Here is a 21589-nt window from a genome sequence, read left to right as displayed (position 1 = left end):
TTTTGGTGCTGTTTGGAAACTGTTTGGCAATGTAATTTTTACAGATTTTTATGAATAAAGTATATTTTGGAAATAAAAAAATAAAAAAAGTAGTATCTGTTCTTATCAGTTTAATATCTGATACGTCCCCTATCTGGGGACCAAATATTAAATTGATTTTTGGGACAGGGAGATGGAGCAGGGGCTTGCCCCGTCCACTCCATGCATCCACCTGGTATTGCAGTGTTTCCAGGAGCGGTGCAGCTTCCCCCCTCCATGGGGGCGAGACCCCTGCTGAAAAATTGAATTCGCAATAGTGACGGCGCTGCTGCTCGGCTGACTTTGCTGCAGTTTTCCGTGGGTGCTACGCTGTTCCCTGTTGGGTTGCCCCGCAGTTGCAGGCCGCCCCTTGCTGCCCAGCGCGCGCGGTTGTCTTTATTCCTGCGCAATGCCTCGCGCAGAAGCGCTAGGAATGGCTGCGCGTGGCATGCACGCGTGCTTTCCTTTCTGCTTGCAAGGCCCGGCAACAAAAGGAGCTCTGGCTCAAAGACCGCCCGCCGTCGCCTCTTTCGCCCGAGGCTCGCCCACCCGGCGGCTACTTTGACGTAGAGGCCGCACGCCGGGCCTGACGCGCGCAGCAAACGCAGTTTTACGGCCATCGCTTCTCGGCCTTTTGGCTAAGATCAAGTGTAGTATCTGTTCTTATCAGTGCTTATTTGATTGAGAAGAGACCATGATCATTGCCTTTTGATCCTGGGGAAGCTTTGAGTAAAATGGCTATAACCAATTTTCGAGCTTCGGGCCAGGGAGTGCGCAACACCGTTCGGGTGGTCGTGAAGGACAAGGAAGGAGATGCACCGGTCGATCGCACCTTCTTCATCAAGAAAATTCTCTTCGATTGCTGCGGATTTCAAGCGACGGACGTCTTCTGCCTGCAGGATTTCCCCAGCAGTGGATACTTCGACGTGACGTTCCGGAACGTGGCGGGATGCATCAAGTTCCTGAAGGCGTTCAAGGAGAAAGGGGACCGGGCGCCACTGTCGATCCTCACAGCGGAGCCGCTCTTCACGCTTCCGTCACAACGGGACCGGGTGGTGACGATTCACCTCTACAACCCCCATGTTCCGGTGGTGGATGTACTCACCTTTCTCGCCAGGTACGTCGAGGTGGCCGGCAGCAGCACTGATGTCAAGGACCCCTTTGGGATCTGGACCAGCAAGCGGCAGGTCAAGGTGACCTTGAAGGTAGATCCCAGTGGAGCCATCATCCACCCTCCCTCCAGCTTCGCTATCGGGGGAAGTCGAGGCTTCTTGGTCTATGCTGGGCAGCCCAGAGTTTGTCGCACCTGTGGCAAATCTGGTCACATGGCAGCCAACTGCAGCACGGTTGTTTGCAAGAACTGCAAGGAGGAAGGCCATCAGACCAAGGACTGTAAGCAGACTAAGTGTTGCAACTTGTGCGGTGCGGCAGGCCATCTCTACAAGACCTGTCCCAAACGTTGTCAAAGCTATGCTCAGGCGGCAAGGTCCAAGGAATGGCCGGGCGAAGGTTCGACGAAGGCGTCCGCTGTTCGAAAGGAGACCAGCAACCTTCTCCGCAGTGAGGAACTTCAACCTGAGAAGGAAGGGGAGGCGGCTGAAACCAACGACCCAGCACCTACCCAGCGCCCGGAAACCCCTCCCCCACAGACAGAATCAATGGAGGAGGAGGCAGCAGATGGACAAACAGGTCAGTGGCAAGTGGTCCAGAGGAGAACCACAAAGAAAAAACATCCCAAAGCCACCACCCAAACCAGTGGCAAGAGGAGGCTCTCTTCTGAATCAGACTGCAACAACTCCTCTTCAGTGGACGGGGAAATGCTGGAACGACAGCCCCTTCAAAAGAGGCGGCAGAACTCCGAGATGGATGATAAAGCATCCCAGCCCCCGGGCACTGGAAGCTGTGATGGGCCCAGCGTGCCCCAACCCCAATGCCCCACACGTAACGACGTGGCCAACGCATCTCAGCTCCAGGACACCGGGAGCAAAGACACGTCTGGCGCACCTGAGCTCCGGGAGACCGGGAGCTGTGATGTTTTCGAGGAGGAACAGATGGAAGCAGCTGAGGACAACCCAATCCTCTCTGCCTACAAGACCCCCCCGATGTCACCCGAGCGGCACAAACCCTGCATGAAAAATCAGGAGGGGTTTCTGAGCCCAACCAACGTGAAACTGCTTGCGCATACGATGGGTATGCAGGAACATCCCGAAGGGGAAGGACTGGGACTAGCGAGGACAAATGGTATGGGAAGCAACAACTAATTTTTAGTAAAAAATGGGTGTAAGAATTGCTTCCATTAATGTGCGTAGCATTAAATCGACTACGCGATGTGTTTCAACCTTGGATTACCTTGCCAAGGTCAAAGCTGACCTACTGTTTCTGCAGGAGTGTGGAATACCACACCTCAGCACCTACAGGCAGTGGTCGCGATGGTGGTCCCACGGGCCATCGATCTGGTCGGGGGGTAATGACTGCCGTTCCTCCGGCCTGGGTATTCTGCTGCGGGGAGGTAACTTCACCATCTCCGAAGTTAAGGAGGTGGTGGGCGGCCGCCTCCTCGTAGCAGACGTGATGTACAACAACGCTCCGCTCCGGTTGATCAACGTGTACGCCCCGGTACAACGCAGCGAGCGGCTGACCGTCTTCCAGCAGCTCCCACTGCTGCTGGCGACGTCCAGGCCGGTCATCCTAGGCGGTGACTTCAACTGCATCATCGATGCGGCTGGACGATCCGGCAGTGACGACAGCAAACTGGACGGTACGTCCAGATTCCTAAGAGAAACAGTTAAGGATGCCAAACTGCACGACGTCTTCAGCAAACCTGCAGACGGAGCGCAGCGCAGATACACATGGTCAAGATCGGACGGGTCTGCCCGTTCCAGGATTGACTTCCTGTTTGTGTCCCGTGCTGTCACGGTCGGATCCACCGACGTCAAGCCGGTGTTCTTCTCCGACCACTGCCTCTTACTGGCCGACTGTCACTTACAGGACGACCAGCGGGTTGGCAGAGGGACGTGGAAGCTCAATGCGACACTGCTGACCCCAGAGAACGTTGAGGAACTCAAAAGGGATTACAAAGGTTGGAGGACCGTGAAACCCCTCTTTGAGTCTCCAGTTCACTGGTGGGAAGCGATTAAGGAGAACATCAAGAGGTTCTTCATCCACAAAGGTGTTCAGAAGGCGAGAGAGAGACAGAGGGAACTGTCCCGACTCCAGAAAATTATGCAAAATCTACTCCGGTTGCAGTCAATGGGGGTCGAGGTCAAGGAGGACCTCCAAGAGGTGAAGAGCCAGCAGGCCTCGCTCTTTGCCAAGGAGGCCTCCAAGATCATCTTCCGGTCCAGAGTCCGCTCCATCGAGCAGGATGAGACGTGCTCGCGTTACTTCTTCCAAAAGGTACACAGAGAGAGCTCTGTTATCAGCAGCCTGAAGGAAGAAGATGGCTCGGTAACGTCTTCGCAGTCCGACATACTAAGGATCAGCAAATCCTTTTATGCTGGGCTGTATGACGCGAAGCCCACAGACAGCAGAGCCTCCCAGTCCTTCCTGTCATCTATCACAGAGGTCCTAGATGACAGCAGGAGGGAGGGACTGGACAAGCCGCTAACTCTGGACGAGCTGACAAAGGCCGTCGAGTCTTTCGAGGCGAGTAAAACTCCCGGGAGCGACGGCTTACCGGTCGAGTTGTACTCGGCCCTGTGGGACTGGGTCGGCCCGGACCTGCTGGAAGTATACGAGAGTATGCTCCTGGCCGGTAGCATGTCAGAATCCATGAGAAAAGGCATCATCACCCTCATTTACAAGCAGAAGGGGGAGAGGGTAGAAATCAGAAATTGGCGGCCCATCTCACTGCTTAATGTTGATTACAAGATTCTGTCCAAAGTCATAGCCAGTCGAGTCAAGTCTGCTCTGGAGCTGGTGATTCACCCCGATCAGACCTGTACTGTACCCGGCAGGAAGATCTCTGATAGCCTCGCGCTACTCAGGGATACGATCGCCTACGTACGGGACAGGAGGGTGGACACCTGCCTCATCAGCCTGGACCAGGAGAAGGCTTTTGACAGGATATCGCACACCTACATGATGGACGTGCTTTCCAAAATGGGGTTTGGGGAGGGAATCTGCAATTGGATCCAACTGCTCTACACAAACATCAGTAGCGCAGTGTCAATCAACGGGTGGGAATCTGAAAGTTTCCCGATCAAATCTGGAGTCAGACAGGGCTGTCCTCTGTCCCCGGTCTTGTTTGTTTGCTGTATTGAACCCTTTGCTGAGTCTATTAGGAAGGATGCGAGCATAAGAGGGGTGACAATCCCAGGCAGCGGAGGCACTCAGGTCAAAACCTCCCTGTACATGGATGACGTCGCCGTCTTCTGCTCGGATCCGCTGTCCGTGCGCAGACTGATGAGCATCTGCGACCAGTTCGAACTGGCCTCGGGAGCCAAAGTTAACCACGGCAAGAGCGAGGCCATGTTCTTTGGGAACTGGGCTGACCGATCCTTTGTCCCCTTCACCGTCAGGTCAGATTACCTGAAGGTGCTGGGGATATGGTTCGGAAGGGCCGGGGCGTGCACCAAAACATGGGAGGAGCGAGTAGCCAAGGTACGACAAAAGTTGGGCATGTGGGGGCAGCGATCTCTCTCCATTGTGGGTAAGAACCTGGTCATCAGGTGTGAGGCGCTCACGTTGTTGCTCTACGTGGCGCAGGTCTGGCCCATACCCCACTCCTGCGCCGTGGCAGTCACCCGAGCCATTTTCCGCTTCGTCTGGGGATCTAAAATGGACCGGGTCCGGAGGGACACGATGTTCAAATCTCTGGACATGGGCGGGAAAAATGTACCCAACGTGGCCCTCATCCTGATGACCACCTTCGTGTGCGGCTGCATCAAGCTATGTGTAGATCCCCAGTACGCAAACTCCAAGTGTCACTACGTGCTGAGGTTCTATCTGTCCCCGGTGTTGCGAAGGATGGGCCTGGTCACATTGCCGCGGAACGCTCCGTGCAGTTGGGACGTGCCGTACCACCTATCCTTCGTGGAGCAGTTTCTGCGGAAAAACACCTTTGACCACCGGTCCATCAGGCAGTGGTCTGCACGGAATGTCCTCAAGGCCCTACGGGAAAAGGAAACGGTGGATCCTGTCGGATGGTTCCCCGAGCAGACCGTCAAAGTCATTTGGCGGAATGCCTCATCACCAGAACTTTCAAACAAGCACCAAGACGTAGCTTGGCTGGTGGTGAGAAGGGCCCTCCCCGTCAGATCCTTCATGCACACCCGAAGTCTCGCCCCCTCCGCACAGTGCCCCCGCGTTGGCTGTGGTGGGGAAGAGACGGTCGCCCACCTCCTCCTGGAATGTGCCTTTGCAAAGCAGGTGTGGAAAGAGATGCAGTGGTTTTTGTCAAGGTTCATCCCAAGCAGCTCTGTAACACAGGAGTCTGTGCTCTACGGGCTGTTCCCAGGGACGCACACCGAGACAAACATCAACTGCTGCTGGAGGACTATCAATTCGGTGAAAGACGCCCTTTGGTCTGCCCGAAACTTGCTGGTCTTCCAGCGCAAAGAGTTGTCCACCACCGAATGTTGCAGACTGGCACATTCCAAGGTCCAGGACTACGTGCTGAGGGACGCACTAAAGCTTGGGGCAGCCGCAGCAAAGGCTCAATGGGGAAAGACCACAGTGTAAGGTTCCCCCACCAAGCTAGACTGAGGGGCTGGATCCATGGGAAACCCCTCGAACTGTATCGTTAATATTCTGAATTGCTGTAAATGTAAAACTGTAATTGACATGACAATTGAGAAACGGAAGGGTTGGGAAGAAACTCATGACAGTATTGAAGGAAACTGATCTCCCTTGCAATGTTTGTATTTTTTGGTGCTGTTTGGAAACTGTTTGGCAATGTAATTTTTACAGATTTTTATGAATAAAGTATATTTTGGAAATAAAAAAAAAAAAAAAAAATCTGTTCTTATCAGTTTAATATCTGATACGTCCCCTATCTGGGGACCAAATATTAAATTGATTTTTGGGACAGGGAGATGGAGCAGGGGCTTGCCCCGTCCACTCCATGCATCCACCTGGTATTGCAGTGTTTCCAGGAGCGGTGCAGCTTCCCCCCTCCACGGGAGCGAGACCCCTGCTGAAAAATAGAATTCGCAATAGTGACGGCGCTGCTGCTCGGCTGACTTTGCTGCAGTTTTCCGTGGGCGCTACGCTGCCCCCTGTTGGATTGCCCCGCAGTTGCAGGCCGCCCTTTGCTGCCCAGCGCGCGCGCGTCTTTTTTCCTGCGCAACGCCTCGCGCAGAAGCGCGAGGAATGGCTGCGCGTGGCATGCACGCGTGCTTTCCTTTCTGCTTGCAAGGCCCGGCAACAAAAGGAGCTCTGGCTCAAAGACCGCCCGCCGTCGCCTCTTTCGCCCGAGGCTCGCCCACCCGGCGGCTACTTTGACGTAGAGGCCGCACGCCGGGCCTGACGCGCGCAGCAAACGCAGTTTTACGGCCATCGCTTCTCGGCCTTTTGGCTAAGATCAAGTGTAGTATCTGTTCTTATCAGTTTAATATCTGATACGTCCCCTATCTGGGGACCAAATATTAAATTGATTTTTGGGACAGGGAGATGGAGCAGGGGCTTGCCCCATCCACTCCATGCATCCACCTGGTATTGCAGTGTTTCCAGGAGCGGTGCAGCTTCCCCCCTCCACGGGAGCGAGACCCCTGCTGAAAAATAGAATTCGCAATAGTGACGGCGCTGCTGCTCGGCTGACTTTGCTGCAGTTTTCCGTGGGCGCTACGCTGCCCCCTGTTGGATTGCCCCGCAGTTGCAGGCCGCCCTTTGCTGCCCAGCGCGCGCGCGTCTTTTTTCCTGCGCAACGCCTCGCGCAGAAGCGCGAGGAATGGCTGCGCGTGGCATGCACGCGTGCTTTCCTTTCTGCTTGCAAGGCCCGGCAACAAAAGGAGCTCTGGCTCAAAGACCGCCCGCCGTCGCCTCTTTCGCCCAAGGCTCGCCCACCCGGAGGCTACTTTGACGTAGAGGCCGCACGCCGGGCCTGACGCGCGCAGCAAACGCAGTTTTACGGCCATCGCTTCTCGGCCTTTTGGCTAAGATCAAGTGTAGTATCTGTTCTTATCAGTTTAATATCTGATACGTCCCCTATCTGGGGACCAAATATTAAATTGATTTTTGGGACAGGGAGATGGAGCAGGGGCTTGCCCCGTCCACTCCATGCATCCACCTGGTATTGCAGTGTTTCCAGGAGCGGTGCAGCTTCCCCCCTCCACGGGAGCGAGACCCCTGCTGAAAAATAGAATTCGCAATACTGACGGCGCTGCTGCTCGGCTGACTTTGCTGCAGTTTTCCGTGGGCGCTACGCTGCCCCCTGTTGGATTGCCCCGCAGTTGCAGGCCGCCCTTTGCTGCCCAGCGCGCGCGTGTCTTTTTTCCTGCGCAATGCCTCGCGCAGAAGCGCAAGGAATGGCTGCGCGTGGCATGCACGCGTGCTTTCCTTTCTGCTTGCAAGGCCCGGCAACAAAAGGAGCTCTGGCTCAAAGACCGCCCGCTGTCGCCTCTTTCGCCCTAGGCTCGCCCACCCGGCGGCTACTTTGAGGTAGAGGCCGCACGCCGTGCCTGACGCGCGCAGCAAACGCAGTTTTACGGCCATCGCTTCTCGGCCTTTTGGCTAAGATCAAGTGTAGTATCTGTTCTTTTCAGTTTAATATCTGATACGTCCCCTATCTGGGGACCAAATATTAAATTGATTTTTGGGACAGGGAGATGGAACAGGGGCTTGCCCCGTCCACTCCATGCATCCACCTGGTATTGCAGTGTTTCCAGGAGCGGTGCAGCTTCCCCCCTCCATGGGGGCGAGACTCCTGCTGAAAAATAGAATTCGCAATAGTGACGGCGCTGCTGCTCGGCTGACTTTGCTGCAGTTTTCCTTGGGCGCTACGCTGCCCCCTGTTGGATTGCCCCGCAGTTGCAGGCCGCCCTTTGCTGCCCAGCGCGCGCGTGTCTTTTTTCCTGCGCAATGCCTCGCGCAGAAGCGCAAGGAATGGCTGCGCGTGGCATGCACGCATGCTTTCCTTTCTGCTTGCAAGGCCCGGCAACAAAAGGAGCTCTGGCTCAAAGACCGCCCGCCGTCGCCTCTTTCGCCCTAGGCTCGCCCACCCGGCGGCTACTTTGAGGTAGAGGCCGCACGCCGGCCCTGACGCGCGCAGCAAACGCAGTTTTACGGCCATCGCTTCTCAGCCTTTTGGCTAAGATCAAGTGTAGTATCTGTTCTTATCAGTTTAATATATGATACGTCCCCTATCTGGGGACCAAATATTAAATTGATTTTTGGGGCAGGGAGATGGAACAGGGGCTTGCACCGTCCACTCCATGCATCCACCTGGTATTGCAGTGTTTCCAGGAGCGGTGCAGCTTCCCCCCTCCATGGGGGCGAGACCCCTGCTCAAAAATAGAATTCGCAATAGTGACGGCGCTGCTGCTCGGCTGACTTTGCTGCAGTTTTCCGTGGGCGCTACGCTGCCCCCTGTTGGATTGCCCCGCAGTTGCAGGCCGCCCTTTGCTGCCCGGCGCGCGCGTGTCTTTTTTCCTGCGCAATGCCTCGCGCAGAAGCGCAAGGAATGGCTGCGCGTGGCATGCACGCGTGCTTTCCTTTCTGCTTGCAAGGCCCGGCAACAAAAGGAGCTCTGGCTCAAAGACCGCCCGCCGTCGCCTCTTTCGCCCTAGGCTCGCCCACCCGGCGGCTACTTTGAGGTAGAGGCCGCACGCCGGGCCTGACGCGCGCAGCAAACGCAGTTTTACGGCCATCGCTTCTCGGCCTTTTGGCTAAGATCAAGTGTAGTATCTGTTCTTATCAGTTTAATATCTGATACGTCCCCTATCTGGGGACCAAATATTAAATTGATTTTTGGGACAGGGAGATGGAGCAGGGGCTTGCCCCGTCCACTCCATGCATCCACCTGGTATTGCAGTGTTTCCAGGAGCGGTGCAGCTTCCCCCCTCCACGGGAGCGAGACCCCTGCTGAAAAATAGAATTCGCAATAGTGACGGCGCTGCTGCTCGGCTGACTTTGCTGCAGTTTTCCGTGGGCGCTACGCTGCCCCCTGTTGGATTGCCCCGCAGTTGCAGGCCGCCCTTTGCTGCCCAGCGCGCGCGCGTCTTTTTTCCTGCGCAACGCCTCGCGCAGAAGCGCGAGGAATGGCTGCGCGTGGCATGCACGCGTGCTTTCCTTTCTGCTTGCAAGGCCCGGCAACAAAAGGAGCTCTGGCTCAAAGACCGCCCGCCGTCGCCTCTTTCGCCCGAGGCTCGCCCACCCGGCGGCTACTTTGACGTAGAGGCCGCACGCCGGGCCTGACGCGCGCAGCAAACGCAGTTTTACGGCCATCGCTTCTCGGCCTTTTGGCTAAGATCAAGTGTAGTATCTGTTCTTATCAGTGCTTATTTGATTGAGAAGAGACCATGATCATTGCTTTTTGATCCTGGGGAAGCTTTGAGTAAAATGGCTATAACCAATTTTCGAGCTTCGGGCCAGGGAGTGCGCAACACCGTTCGGGTGGTCGTGAAGGACAAGGAAGGAGATGCACCGGTCGATCGCACCTTCTTCATCAAGAAAATTCTCTTCGATTGCTGCGGATTTCAAGCGACGGACGTCTTCTGCCTGCAGGATTTCCCCAGCAGTGGATACTTCGACGTGACGTTCCGGAACGTGGCGGGATGCATCAAGTTCCTGAAGGCGTTCAAGGAGAAAGGGGACCGGGCGCCACTGTCGATCCTCACAGCGGAGCCGCTCTTCACGCTTCCGTCACAACGGGACCGGGTGGTGACGATTCACCTCTACAACCCCCATGTTCCGGTGGTGGATGTACTCACCTTTCTCGCCAGGTACGTCGAGGTGGCCGGCAGCAGCACTGATGTCAAGGACCCCTTTGGGATCTGGACCAGCAAGCGGCAGGTCAAGGTGACCTTGAAGGTAGATCCCAGTGGAGCCATCATCCACCCTCCCTCCAGCTTCGCTATCGGGGGAAGTCGAGGCTTCTTGGTCTACGCTGGGCAGCCCAGAGTTTGTCGCACCTGTGGCAAATCTGGTCACATGGCAGCCAACTGCAGCACGGTTGTTTGCAAGAACTGCAAGGAGGAAGGCCATCAGACCAAGGACTGTAAGCAGACTAAGTGTTGCAACTTGTGCGGTGCGGCAGGCCATCTCTACAAGACCTGTCCCAAACGTTGTCAAAGCTATGCTCAGGCGGCAAGGTCCAAGGAATGGCCGGGCGAAGGTTCGACGAAGGCGTCCGCTGTTCGAAAGGAGACCAGCAACCTTCTCCGCAGTGAGGAACTTCAACCTGAGAAGGAAGGGGAGGCGGCTGAAACCAACGACCCAGCACCTACCCAGCGCCCGGAAACCCCTCCCCCACAGACAGAATCAATGGAGGAGGAGGCAGCAGATGGACAAACAGGTCAGTGGCAAGTGGTCCAGAGGAGAACCACAAAGAAAAAACATCCCAAAGCCACCACCCAAACCAGTGGCAAGAGGAGGCTCTCTTCTGAATCAGACTGCAACAACTCCTCTTCACTGGACGGGGAAATGCTGGAACGACAGCCCCTTCAAAAGAGGCGGCAGAACTCCGAGATGGATGATAAAGCATCCCAGCCCCCGGGCACTGGAAGCTGTGATGGGCCCAGCGTGCCCCAACCCCAATGCCCCACACGTAACGACGTGGCCAACGCATCTCAGCTCCGGGACACCGGGAGCAAAGACACGTCTGGCGCACCTGAGCTCCGGGAGACCGGGAGCTGTGATGTTTTCGAGGAGGAACAGATGGAAGCAGCTGAGGACAACCCAATCCTCTCTGCCTACAAGACCCCCCCGATGTCACCCGAGCGGCACAAACCCTGCAGGAAAAATCAGGAGGGGTTTCTGAGCCCAACCAACGTGAAACTGCTTGCGCATACGATGGGTATGCAGGAACATCCCGAAGGGGAAGGACTGGGACTAGCGAGGACAAATGGTATGGGAAGCAACAACTAATGTTTAGTAAAAAATGGGTGTAAGAATTGCTTCCATTAATGTGCGTAGCATTAAATCGACTACGCGATGTGTTTCAACCTTGGATTACCTTGCCAAGGTCAAAGCTGACCTACTGTTTCTGCAGGAGTGTGGAATACCACACCTCAGCACCTACAGGCAGTGGTCGCGATGGTGGTCCCACGGGCCATCGATCTGGTCGGGGGGTAATGACTGCCGTTCCTCTGGCCTGGGTATTCTGCTGCGGGGAGGTAACTTCACCATCTCCGAAGTTAAGGAGGTGGTGGGCGGCCGCCTCCTCGTAGCAGACGTGATGTACAACAACGCTCCGCTCCGGTTGATCAACGTGTACGCCCCGGTACAACGCAGCGAGCGGCTGACCGTCTTCCAGCAGCTCCCACTGCTGCTGGCGACGTCCAGGCCGGTCATCCTCGGCGGTGACTTCAACTGCATCATCGATGCGGCTGGACGATCCGGCAGTGACGACAGCAAACTGGACGCTACGTCCAGATTCCTAGTAGAAACAGTTAAGGATGCCAAACTGCACGACGTCTTCAGCAAACCTGCAGACGGAGCGCAGCGCAGATACACATGGTCAAGATCGGACGGGTCTGCCCGTTCCAGGATTGACTTCCTGTTTGTGTCCCGTGCTGTCACGGTCGGATCCACCGACGTCAAGCCGGTGTTCTTCTCCGACCACTGCCTCTTACTGGCCGACTGTCACTTACAGGACGACCAGCGGGTTGGCAGAGGGACGTGGAAGCTCAATGCGACACTGCTGACCCCAGAGAACGTTGAGGAACTCAAAAGGGATTACAAAGGTTGGAGGACCGTGAAACCCCTCTTTGAGTCTCCAGTTCACTGGTGGGAAGCGATTAAGGAGAACATCAAGAGGTTCTTCATCCACAAAGGTGTTCAGAAGGCGAGAGAGAGACAGAGGGAACTGTCCCGACTCCAGAAAATTATGCAAAATCTACTCCGGTTGCAGTCAATGGGGGTCGAGGTCAAGGAGGACCTCCAAGAGGTGAAGAGCCAGCAGGCCTCGCTCTTTGCCAAGGAGGCCTCCAAGATCATCTTCCGGTCCAGAGTCCGCTCCATCGAGCAGGATGAGACGTGCTCGCGTTACTTCTTCCAAAGGTACACAGAGAGAGCTCTGTTATCAGCAGCCTGAAGGAAGAAGATGGCTCGGTAACGTCTTCGCAGTCCGACATACTAAGGATCAGCAAATCCTTTTATGCTGGGCTGTATGACGCGAAGCCCACAGACAGCAGAGCCTCCCAGTCCTTCCTGTCATCTATCACGGAGGTCTTAGATGACAGCAGGAGGGAGGGACTGGACAAGCCGCTAACTCTGGACGAGCTGACAAAGGCCGTCGAGTCTTTCGAGGCGAGTAAAACTCCCGGGAGCGACGGCTTACCGGTCGAGTTGTACTCGGCCCTGTGGGACTGGGTCGGCCCGGACCTGCTGGAAGTATACGAGAGTATGCTCCTGGCCGGTAGCATGTCAGAATCCATGAGAAAAGGCATCATCACCCTCATTTACAAGCAGAAGGGGGAGAGGGTAGAAATCAGAAATTGGCGGCCCATCTCACTGCTTAATGTTGATTACAAGATTCTGTCCAAAGTCATAGCCAGTCGAGTCAAGTCTGCTCTGGAGCTGGTGATTCACCCCGATCAGACCTGTACTGTACCCGGCAGGAAGATCTCTGATAGCCTCGCGCTACTCAGGGATACGATCGCCTACGTACGGGACAGGAGGGTGGACACCTGCCTCATCAGCCTGGACCAGGAGAAGGCTTTTGACAGGATATCGCACACCTACATGATGGACGTGCTTTCCAAAATGGGGTTTGGGGAGGGAATCTGCAATTGGATCCAACTGCTCTACACAAACATCAGTAGCGCAGTGTCAATCAACGGGTGGGAATCTGAAAGTTTCCCGATCAAATCTGGAGTCAGACAGGGCTGTCCTCTGTCCCCGGTCTTGTTTGTTTGCTGTATTGAACCCTTTGCTGAGTCTATTAGGAAGGATGCGAGCATAAGAGGGGTGACAATCCCAGGCAGCGGAGGCACTCAGGTCAAAACCTCCCTGTACATGGATGACGTCGCCGTCTTCTGCTCGGATCCGCTGTCCGTGCGCAGACTGATGAGCATCTGCGACCAGTTCGAACTGGCCTCGGGAGCCAAAGTTAACCACGGCAAGAGCGAGGCCATGTTCTTTGGGAACTGGGCTGACCGATCCTTTGTCCCCTTCACCGTCAGGTCAGATTACCTGAAGGTGCTGGGGATATGGTTCGGAAGGGCCGGGGCGTGCACCAAAACATGGGAGGAGCGAGTAGCCAAGGTACGACAAAAGTTGGGCATGTGGGGGCAGCGATCTCTCTCCATTGTGGGTAAGAACCTGGTCATCAGGTGCGAGGCGCTCACGTTGTTGCTCTACGTGGCGCAGGTCTGGCCCATACCCCACTCCTGCGCCGTGGCAGTCACCCGAGCCATTTTCCGCTTCGTCTGGGGATCTAAAATGGACCGGGTCCGGAGGGACACGATGTTCAAATCTCTGGACATGGGCGGGAAAAATGTACCCAACGTGGCCCTCATCCTGATGACCACCTTCGTGTGCGGCTGCATCAAGCTATGTGTAGATCCCCAGTACGCAAACTCCAAGTGTCACTACGTGCTGAGGTTCTATCTGTCCCCGGTGTTGCGAAGGATGGGCCTGGTCACATTGCCGCGGAACGCTCCGTGCAGTTGGGACGTGCCGTACCACCTATCCTTCGTGGAGCAGTTTCTGCGGAAAAACACCTTTGACCACCGGTCCATCAGGCAGTGGTCTGCACGGAATGTCCTCAAGGCCCTACGGGAAAAGGAAACGGTGGATCCTGTCGGATGGTTCCCCGAGCAGACCGTCAAAGTCATTTGGCGGAATGCCTCATCACCAGAACTTTCAAACAAGCACCAAGACGTAGCTTGGCTGGTGGTGAGAAGGGCCCTCCCCGTCAGATCCTTCATGCACACCCGAAGTCTCGCCCCCTCCGCACAGTGCCCCCGCGTTGGCTGTGGTGGGGAAGAGACGGTCGCCCACCTCCTCCTGGAATGTGGCTTTGCAAAGCAGGTGTGGAAAGAGATGCAGTGGTTTTTGTCAAGGTTCGTCCCAAGCAGCTCTGTAACACAGGAGTCTGTGCTCTACGGGCTGTTCCCAGGGACGCACACCGAGACAAACATCAACTGCTGCTGGAGGACTATCAATTCGGTGAAAGACGCCCTTTGGTCTGCCCGAAACTTGCTGGTCTTCCAGCGCAAAGAGTTGTCCACCACCGAATGTTGCAGACTGGCACATTCCAAGGTCCAGGACTACGTGCTGAGGGACGCACTAAAGCTTGGGGCAGCCGCAGCAAAGGCTCAATGGGGAAAGACCACAGTGTAAGGTTCCCCCACCAAGCTAGACTGAGGGGCTGGATCCATGGGAAACCCCTCGAACTGTATCATTAATATTCTGAATTGCTGTAAATGTAAAACTGTAATTGACATGACAATTGAGAAACGGAAGGGTTGGGAAGAAACTCATGACAGTATTGAAGGAAACTGATCTCCCTTGCAATGTTTGTATTTTTTGGTGCTGTTTGGAAACTGTTTGGCAATGTAATTTTTACAGATTTTTATGAATAAAGTATATTTTGGAAATAAAAAAAAAAAAAAAAAATCTGTTCTTAGGGAAGAGACGGTCGCCCACCTCCTCCTGGAATGTGCCTTTGCAAAGCAGGTGTGGAAAGAGATGCAGTGGTTTTTGTCAAGGTTCATCCCAAGCAGCTCTGTAACACAGGAGTCTGTGCTCTACGGGCTGTTCCCAGGGACGCACACCGAGACAAACATCAACTGCTGCTGGAGGGCTATCAATTCGGTGAAAGACGCCCTTTGGTCTGCCCGAAACATGCTGGTCTTCCAGCGCAAAGAGTTGTCCACCACCGAATGTTGCAGACTGGCACATTCCAAGGTCCAGGACTACGTGCTGAGGGACGCACTAAAGCTTGGGGCAGCCGCAGCAAAGGCTCAATGGGGAAAGACCACAGTGTAAGGTTCCCCCACCAAGCTGGACTGAGGGGCTGGAACCATGGGAAGCCCCTCGAACTGTATCGTTAATATTCTCAATTGCTGTAAATGTAAAACTGTAATTGACATGACAATTGTGAAACGGAAGGGTTGGGAAGAAACTCATGACATTATTGAAAGAAACTGATCTCTTTTGCAATGTTTGTATTTTTTCGTGCTGTTTGGAAACTGTTTGGCAATGTAATTTTTACAGATTTTTATGAATAAAGTATATTTTGGAAATAAAAAAAAAAAAAAAAATCTGTTCTTATCAGTTTAATATCTGATACGTCCCCTATCTGGGGACCAAATATTAAATTGATTTTTGGGACAGGGAGATGGAGCAGGGGCTTGCCCCGTCCACTCCATGCATCCACCTGGTATTGCAGTGTTTCCAGGAGCGGTGCAGCTTCCCCCCTCCACGGGAGCGAGACCCCTGCTGAAAAATAGAATTCGCAATAGTGACGGCGCTGCTGCTCGGCTGACTTTGCTGCAGTTTTCCGTGGGCGCTACGCTGCCCCCTGTTGGATTGCCCCGCAGTTGCAGGCCGCCCTTTGCTGCCCAGCGCGCGCGCGTCTTTTTTCCTGCGCAACGCCTCGCGCAGAAGCGCGAGGAATGGCTGCGCGTGGCATGCACGCGTGCTTTCCTTTCTGCTTGCAAGGCCCGGCAACAAAAGGAGCTCTGGCTCAAAGACCGCCCGCCGTCGCCTCTTTCGCCCAAGGCTCGCCCACCCGGAGGCTACTTTGACGTAGAGGCCGCACGCCGGGCCTGACGCGCGCAGCAAACGCAGTTTTACGGCCATCGCTTCTCGGCCTTTTGGCTAAGATCAAGTGTAGTATCTGTTCTTATCAGTTTAATATCTGATACGTCCCCTATCTGGGGACCAAATATTAAATTGATTTTTGGGACAGGGAGATGGAGCAGGGGCTTGCCCCGTCCACTCCATGCATCCACCTGGTATTGCAGTGTTTCCAGGAGCGGTGCAGCTTCCCCCCTCCACGGGAGCGAGACCCCTGCTGAAAAATAGAATTCGCAATACTGACGGCGCTGCTGCTCGGCTGACTTTGCTGCAGTTTTCCGTGGGCGCTACGCTGCCCCCTGTTGGATTGCCCCGCAGTTGCAGGCCGCCCTTTGCTGCCCAGCGCGCGCGTGTCTTTTTTCCTGCGCAATGCCTCGCGCAGAAGCGCAAGGAATGGCTGCGCGTGGCATGCACGCATGCTTTCCTTTCTGCTTGCAAGGCCCGGCAACAAAAGGAGCTCTGGCTCAAAGACCGCCCGCCGTCGCCTCTTTCGCCCTAGGCTCGCCCACCCGGCGGCTACTTTGAGGTAGAGGCCGCACGCCGGCCCTGACGCGCGCAGCAAACGCAGTTTTACGGCCATCGCTTCTCAGCCTTTTGGCTAAGATCAAGTGTAGTATCTGTTCTTATCAGTTTAATATATGATACGTCCCCTATCTGGGGACCAAATATTAAATTGATTTTTGGGGCAGGGAGATGGAACAGGGGCTTGCACCGTCCACTCCATGCATCCACCTGGTATTGCAGTGTTTCCAGGAGCGGTGCAGCTTCCCCCCTCCATGGGGGCGAGACCCCTGCTCAAAAATAGAATTCGCAATAGTGACGGCGCTGCTGCTCGGCTGACTTTGCTGCAGTTTTCCGTGGGCGCTACGCTGCCCCCTGTTGGATTGCCCCGCAGTTGCAGGCCGCCCTTTGCTGCCCGGCGCGCGCGTGTCTTTTTTCCTGCGCAATGCCTCGCGCAGAAGCGCAAGGAATGGCTGCGCGTGGCATGCACGCGTGCTTTCCTTTCTGCTTGCAAGGCCCGGCAACAAAAGGAGCTCTGGCTCAAAGACCGCCCGCCGTCGCCTCTTTCGCCCTAGGCTCGCCCACCCGGCGGCTACTTTGAGGTAGAGGCCGCACGCCGGGCCTGACGCGCGCAGCAAACGCAGTTTTACGGCCATCGCTTCTCGGCCTTTTGGCTAAGATCAAGTGTAGTATCTGTTCCTATCAGTTTAATATCTGATACGTCCCCTATCTGGGGACCAAATATTAAATTGATTTTTGGGACAGGGAGATGGAACAGGGGCTTGCCCCGTCCACTCCATGCATCCACCTGGTATTGCAGTGTTTCCAGGAGCAGTGCAGCTTCCCCCCTCCATGGGGGCGAGACACCTGCTGAAAAATAGAATTCGCAATACTGACGGCGCTGCTGCTCGGCTGACTTTGCTGCAGTTTTCCGTGGGCGCTACGCTGCCCCCTGTTGGATCGCCCTGCAGTTGCAGGCCGCCCTTTGCTGCCCAGCGCGCGCGTGTCTATTTTCCTGCGCAATGCCTCGCGCAGAAGCGCAAGGAATGGCTGCGCGTGGCATGCACGCGTGCTTTCCTTTCTGCTTGCAAGGCCCGGCAACAAAAGGAGCTCTGGCTCAAAGACCGCCCGCCGTCGCCTCTTTCGCCCTAGGCTCGCCCACCCGGCGGCTACTTTGAGGTAGAGGCCGCACGCCGGGCCTGACGCGCGCAGCAAACGCAGTTTTACGGCCATCGCTTCTCGGCCTTTTGGTTAAGATCAAGTGTAGTATCTGTTCTTATCAGTTTAATATCTGATACGTCCCCTATCTGGGGACCAAATATTAAATTGATTTTTGGGACAGGGAGATGGAACAGGGGCTTGCCCCGTCCACTCCATGCATCCACCTGGTATTGCAGTGTTTCCAGGAGCGGTGCAGCTTCCCCCCTCCATGGGGGCGAGACCCCTGCTGAAAAATAGAATTCGCAATACTGACGGCGCTGCTGCTCGGCTGACTTTGCTGCAGTTTTCCGTGGGCGCTACGCTGCCCCCTGTTGGATTGCCCCGCAGTTGCAGGCCGCCCTTTGCTGCCCAGCGCGCGCGTGTCTTTTTTCCTGCGCAATGCCTCGCGCAGAAGCGCAAGGAATGGCTGCGCGTGGCATGCACGCGTGCTTTCCTTTCTGCTTGCAAGGCCCGGCAACAAAAGGAGCTCTGGCTCAAAGACCGCCCGCCGTCGCCTTTTTCGCCCTAGGCTCGCCCACCCGGCGGCTACTTTGAGGTAGAGGCCGCACGCCGGGCCTGACGCGCGCAGCAAACGCAGTTTTACGGCCATCGCTTCTCGGCCTTTTGGCTAAGATCAAGTGTAGTATCTGTTCTTATCAGTGCTTATTTGATTGAGAAGAGACCATGATCATTGCCTTTTGATCCTGGGGAAGCTTTGAGTAAAATGGCTATAACCAATTTTCGAGCTTCGGGCCAGGGAGTGCGCAACACCGTTCGGGTGGTCGTGAAGGACAAGGAAGGAGATGCACCGGTCGATCGCACCTTCTTCATCAAGAAAATTCTCTTCGATTGCTGCGGATTTCAAGCGACGGATGTCTTCTGCCTGCAGGATTTCCCCAGCAGTGGATACTTCGACGTGACGTTCCGGAACGTGGCGGGATGCATCAAGTTCCTGAAGGCGTTCAAGGAGAAAGGGGACCGGGCTCCACTGTCGATCCTCACAGCGGAGCCGCTCTTCACGCTTCCGTCACAACGGGACCGGGTGGTGACGATTCACCTCTACAACCCCCATGTTCCGGTGGTGGATGTACTCACCTTTCTCGCCAGGTACGTCGAGGTGGCCGGCAGCAGCACTGATGTCAAGGACCCCTTTGGGATCTGGACCAGCAAGCGGCAGGTCAAGGTGACCTTGAAGGTAGATCCCAGTGGAGCCATCATCCACCCTCCCTCCAGCTTCGCTATCGGGGGAAGTCGAGGCTTCTTGGTCTACGCTGGGCAGCCCAGAGTTTGTCGCACCTGTGGCAAATCTGGTCACATGGCAGCCAACTGCAGCACGGTTGTTTGCAAGAACTGCAAGGAGGAAGGCCATCAGACCAAGGACTGTAAGCAGACTAAGTGTTGCAACTTGTGCGGTGCGGCAGGCCATCTCTACAAGACCTGCCCCAAACGTTGTCTCAGCTATGCTCAGGCGGCAAGGTCCAAGGAATGGCAGGGCGAAGGTTCGACGAAGGCGTCCGCTGTTCGAAAGGAGACCAGCAACCTTCTCCGCAGTGAGGAACTTCAACCTGAGAAGGAAGGGGAGGCGGCTGAAACCAACAACCCAGCACCTACCCAGCGCCCGGAAACCCCTCCTCCACAGACAGAATCAATGGAGGAGGAGGCAGCAGATGGACAAACAGGTCAGTGGCAAGTGGTCCAGAGGAAAACCACAAAGAAAAAACATCCCAAAGCCACCACCCAAACCAGTGGCAAGAGGAGGCTTTCTTCTGAATCAGACTGCAACAACTCCTCTTCACTGGACGGGGAAATGCTGGAACGACAGCCCCTTCAAAAGAGGCGGCAGAACTCCGAGATGGATGATCAAGCATCCCAGCCCCCGGGCACTGGAAGCTGTGATGGGCCCGGCGTGCCCCAACCCCAATGCCCCACACGTAACGACGTGGCCAACGCATCTCAGCTCCGGGACACCGGGAGCAAAGACACGTCTGGCGCACCTGAGCTCCGGGAGACCGGGAGCTGTGATGTTTTCGAGGAGGAACAGATGGAAGCAGCTGAGGACAACCCAATCCTCTCTGCCTACAAGACCCCCCCGATGTCACCCGAGCGGCACAAACCCTGCAGGAAAAATCAGGAGGGGTTTCTGAGCCCAACCAACGTGAAACTGCTTGCGCATACGATGGGTATGCAGGAACATCCCGAAGGGGAAGGACTGGGACTAGCGAGGACAAATGGTATGGGAAGCAACAACTAATTTTTAGTAAAAAATGGGTGTAAGAATTGCTTCCATTAATGTGCGTAGCATTAAATCGACTACGCGATGTGTTTCAACCTTGGATTACCTTGCCAAGGTCAAAGCTGACCTATTGTTTCTGCAGGAGTGTGGAATACCACACCTCAGCACCTACAGGCAGTGGTCGCGATGGTGGTCCCACGGGCCATCGATCTGGTCGGGGGGTAATGACTGCCGTTCCTCCGGCCTGGGTATTCTGCTGCGGGGAGGTAACTTCACCATCTCCGAAGTTAAGGAGGTGGTGGGCGGCCGCCTCCTCGTAGCAGACGTGATGTACAACAACGCTCCGCTCCGGTTGATCAACGTGTACGCCCCGGTACAATGCAGCGAGCGGCTGACCGTCTTCCAGCAGCTCCCACTGCTGCTGGCGACGTCCAGGCCGGTCATCCTAGGCGGTGACTTCAACTGCATCATCGATGCGGCTGGACGATCCGGCAGTGACGACAGAAAACTGGACGCTACGTCCAGATTCCTCATAGAAACAGTTAAGGATGCCAAACTGCACGACGTCTTCAGCAAACCTGCAGACGGAGCGCAGCGCAGATACACATGGTCAAGATCGGACGGGTCTGCCCGTTCCAGGATTGACTTCCTGTTTGTTTCCCGTGCTGTCACGGTCGGATCCACCGACGTCAAGCCGGTGTTCTTCTCCGACCACTGCCTCTTACTGGCCGACTGTCACTTACAGGACGACCAGCGGGTTGGCAGAGGGACGTGGAAGCTCAATGCGACACTGCTGACCCCAGAGAACGTTGAGGAACTCAAAAGGGATTACAATGGTTGGAGGACCGTGAAACCCCTCTTTGAGTCTCCAGTTCACTGGTGGGAAGCGATTAAGGAGAACATCAAGAGGTTCTTCATCCACAAAGGTGTTCAGAAGGCGAGAGAGAGACAGAGGGAACTGTCCCGACTCCAGAAAATTATGCAAAATCTACTCCGGTTGCAGTCAATGGGGGTCGAGGTCAAGGAGGACCTCCAAGAGGTGAAGAGCCAGCAGGCCTCGCTCTTTGCCAAGGAGGCCTCCAAGATCATCTTCCGGTCCAGAGTCCGCTCCATCGAGCAGGATGAGACGTGCTCGCGTTACTTCTTCCAAAAGGTACACAGAGAGAGCTCTGTTATCAGCAGCCTGAAGGAAGAAGATGGCTCGGTAACGTCTTCGCAGTCCGACATACTAAGGATCAGCAAATCCTTTTATGCTGGGCTGTATGACGCGAAGCCCACAGACAGCAGAGCCTCCCAGTCCTTCCTGTCATCTATCACAGAGGTCTTAGATGACAGCAGGAGGGAGGGACTGGACAAGCCGCTAACTCTGGACGAGCTGACAAAGGCCGTCGAGTCTTTCGAGGCGAGTAAAACTCCCGGGAGCGACGGCTTACCGGTCGAGTTGTACTCGGCCCTGTGGGACTGGGTCGGCCCGGACCTGCTGGAAGTATACGAGAGTATGCTCCTGGCCGGTAGCATGTCAGAATCCATGAGAAAAGGCATCATCACCCTCATTTACAAGCAGAAGGGGGAGAGGGTAGAAATCATAAATTGGCGGCCCATCTCACTGCTTAATGTTGATTACAAGATTCTGTCCAAAGTCATAGCCAGTCGAGTCAAGTCTGCTCTGGAGCTGGTGATTCACCCCGATCAGACCTGTACTGTACCCGGCAGGAAGATCTCTGATAGCCT

The 21589-nt window shown here is 55.4% G+C and overlaps 12 non-coding genes and 3 pseudogenes across 12 annotated transcripts; all 15 read left to right on the top strand.

Moving 5' to 3' along the window:
- Nucleotides 1–61: 61 nt before the first annotated feature.
- On the top strand, nt 62–248 carry LOC137354154 (U2 spliceosomal RNA). Its single transcript, XR_010970299.1, has one exon. It is a non-coding gene; the product is annotated as a U2 spliceosomal RNA (small nuclear RNA).
- Nucleotides 249–636: 388 nt separating this feature from the next.
- On the top strand, nt 637–745 carry LOC137354642 (U2 spliceosomal RNA; annotated as a pseudogene).
- A 5200-nt stretch (nt 746–5945) lies between these two features.
- On the top strand, nt 5946–6129 carry LOC137354335 (U2 spliceosomal RNA). Its single transcript, XR_010970369.1, has one exon. It is a non-coding gene; the product is annotated as a U2 spliceosomal RNA (small nuclear RNA).
- Nucleotides 6130–6515: 386 nt separating this feature from the next.
- LOC137355113 (U2 spliceosomal RNA) lies at nt 6516–6706 on the top strand. The gene has a single exon (XR_010970753.1). It is a non-coding gene; the product is annotated as a U2 spliceosomal RNA (small nuclear RNA).
- A 386-nt stretch (nt 6707–7092) lies between these two features.
- On the top strand, nt 7093–7283 carry LOC137355172 (U2 spliceosomal RNA). Its single transcript, XR_010970808.1, has one exon. It is a non-coding gene; the product is annotated as a U2 spliceosomal RNA (small nuclear RNA).
- A 386-nt stretch (nt 7284–7669) lies between these two features.
- LOC137353848 (U2 spliceosomal RNA) lies at nt 7670–7860 on the top strand. Its single transcript, XR_010970000.1, has one exon. It is a non-coding gene; the product is annotated as a U2 spliceosomal RNA (small nuclear RNA).
- Nucleotides 7861–8246: 386 nt separating this feature from the next.
- On the top strand, nt 8247–8437 carry LOC137354107 (U2 spliceosomal RNA). The gene has a single exon (XR_010970256.1). It is a non-coding gene; the product is annotated as a U2 spliceosomal RNA (small nuclear RNA).
- Nucleotides 8438–8823: 386 nt separating this feature from the next.
- LOC137355171 (U2 spliceosomal RNA) lies at nt 8824–9014 on the top strand. The gene has a single exon (XR_010970807.1). It is a non-coding gene; the product is annotated as a U2 spliceosomal RNA (small nuclear RNA).
- Nucleotides 9015–9400: 386 nt separating this feature from the next.
- On the top strand, nt 9401–9509 carry LOC137354540 (U2 spliceosomal RNA; annotated as a pseudogene).
- A 5847-nt stretch (nt 9510–15356) lies between these two features.
- Nucleotides 15357–15539, top strand: LOC137354328 (U2 spliceosomal RNA). Its single transcript, XR_010970362.1, has one exon. It is a non-coding gene; the product is annotated as a U2 spliceosomal RNA (small nuclear RNA).
- A 386-nt stretch (nt 15540–15925) lies between these two features.
- Nucleotides 15926–16116, top strand: LOC137355170 (U2 spliceosomal RNA). The gene has a single exon (XR_010970806.1). It is a non-coding gene; the product is annotated as a U2 spliceosomal RNA (small nuclear RNA).
- A 386-nt stretch (nt 16117–16502) lies between these two features.
- On the top strand, nt 16503–16693 carry LOC137354106 (U2 spliceosomal RNA). The gene has a single exon (XR_010970255.1). It is a non-coding gene; the product is annotated as a U2 spliceosomal RNA (small nuclear RNA).
- A 386-nt stretch (nt 16694–17079) lies between these two features.
- Nucleotides 17080–17270, top strand: LOC137354041 (U2 spliceosomal RNA). The gene has a single exon (XR_010970190.1). It is a non-coding gene; the product is annotated as a U2 spliceosomal RNA (small nuclear RNA).
- Nucleotides 17271–17656: 386 nt separating this feature from the next.
- On the top strand, nt 17657–17847 carry LOC137353857 (U2 spliceosomal RNA). The gene has a single exon (XR_010970009.1). It is a non-coding gene; the product is annotated as a U2 spliceosomal RNA (small nuclear RNA).
- Nucleotides 17848–18233: 386 nt separating this feature from the next.
- On the top strand, nt 18234–18342 carry LOC137354640 (U2 spliceosomal RNA; annotated as a pseudogene).
- Nucleotides 18343–21589: the final 3247 nt, after the last annotated feature.

The sequence above is a fragment of the Heterodontus francisci genome, chromosome 41 (genome assembly GCF_036365525.1).
Source record: "Heterodontus francisci isolate sHetFra1 chromosome 41, sHetFra1.hap1, whole genome shotgun sequence".
NCBI classification, from domain to species: Eukaryota; Metazoa; Chordata; class Chondrichthyes; order Heterodontiformes; family Heterodontidae; genus Heterodontus; species Heterodontus francisci.
This window is presented reverse-complemented; position numbering and strand designations above follow the sequence as displayed.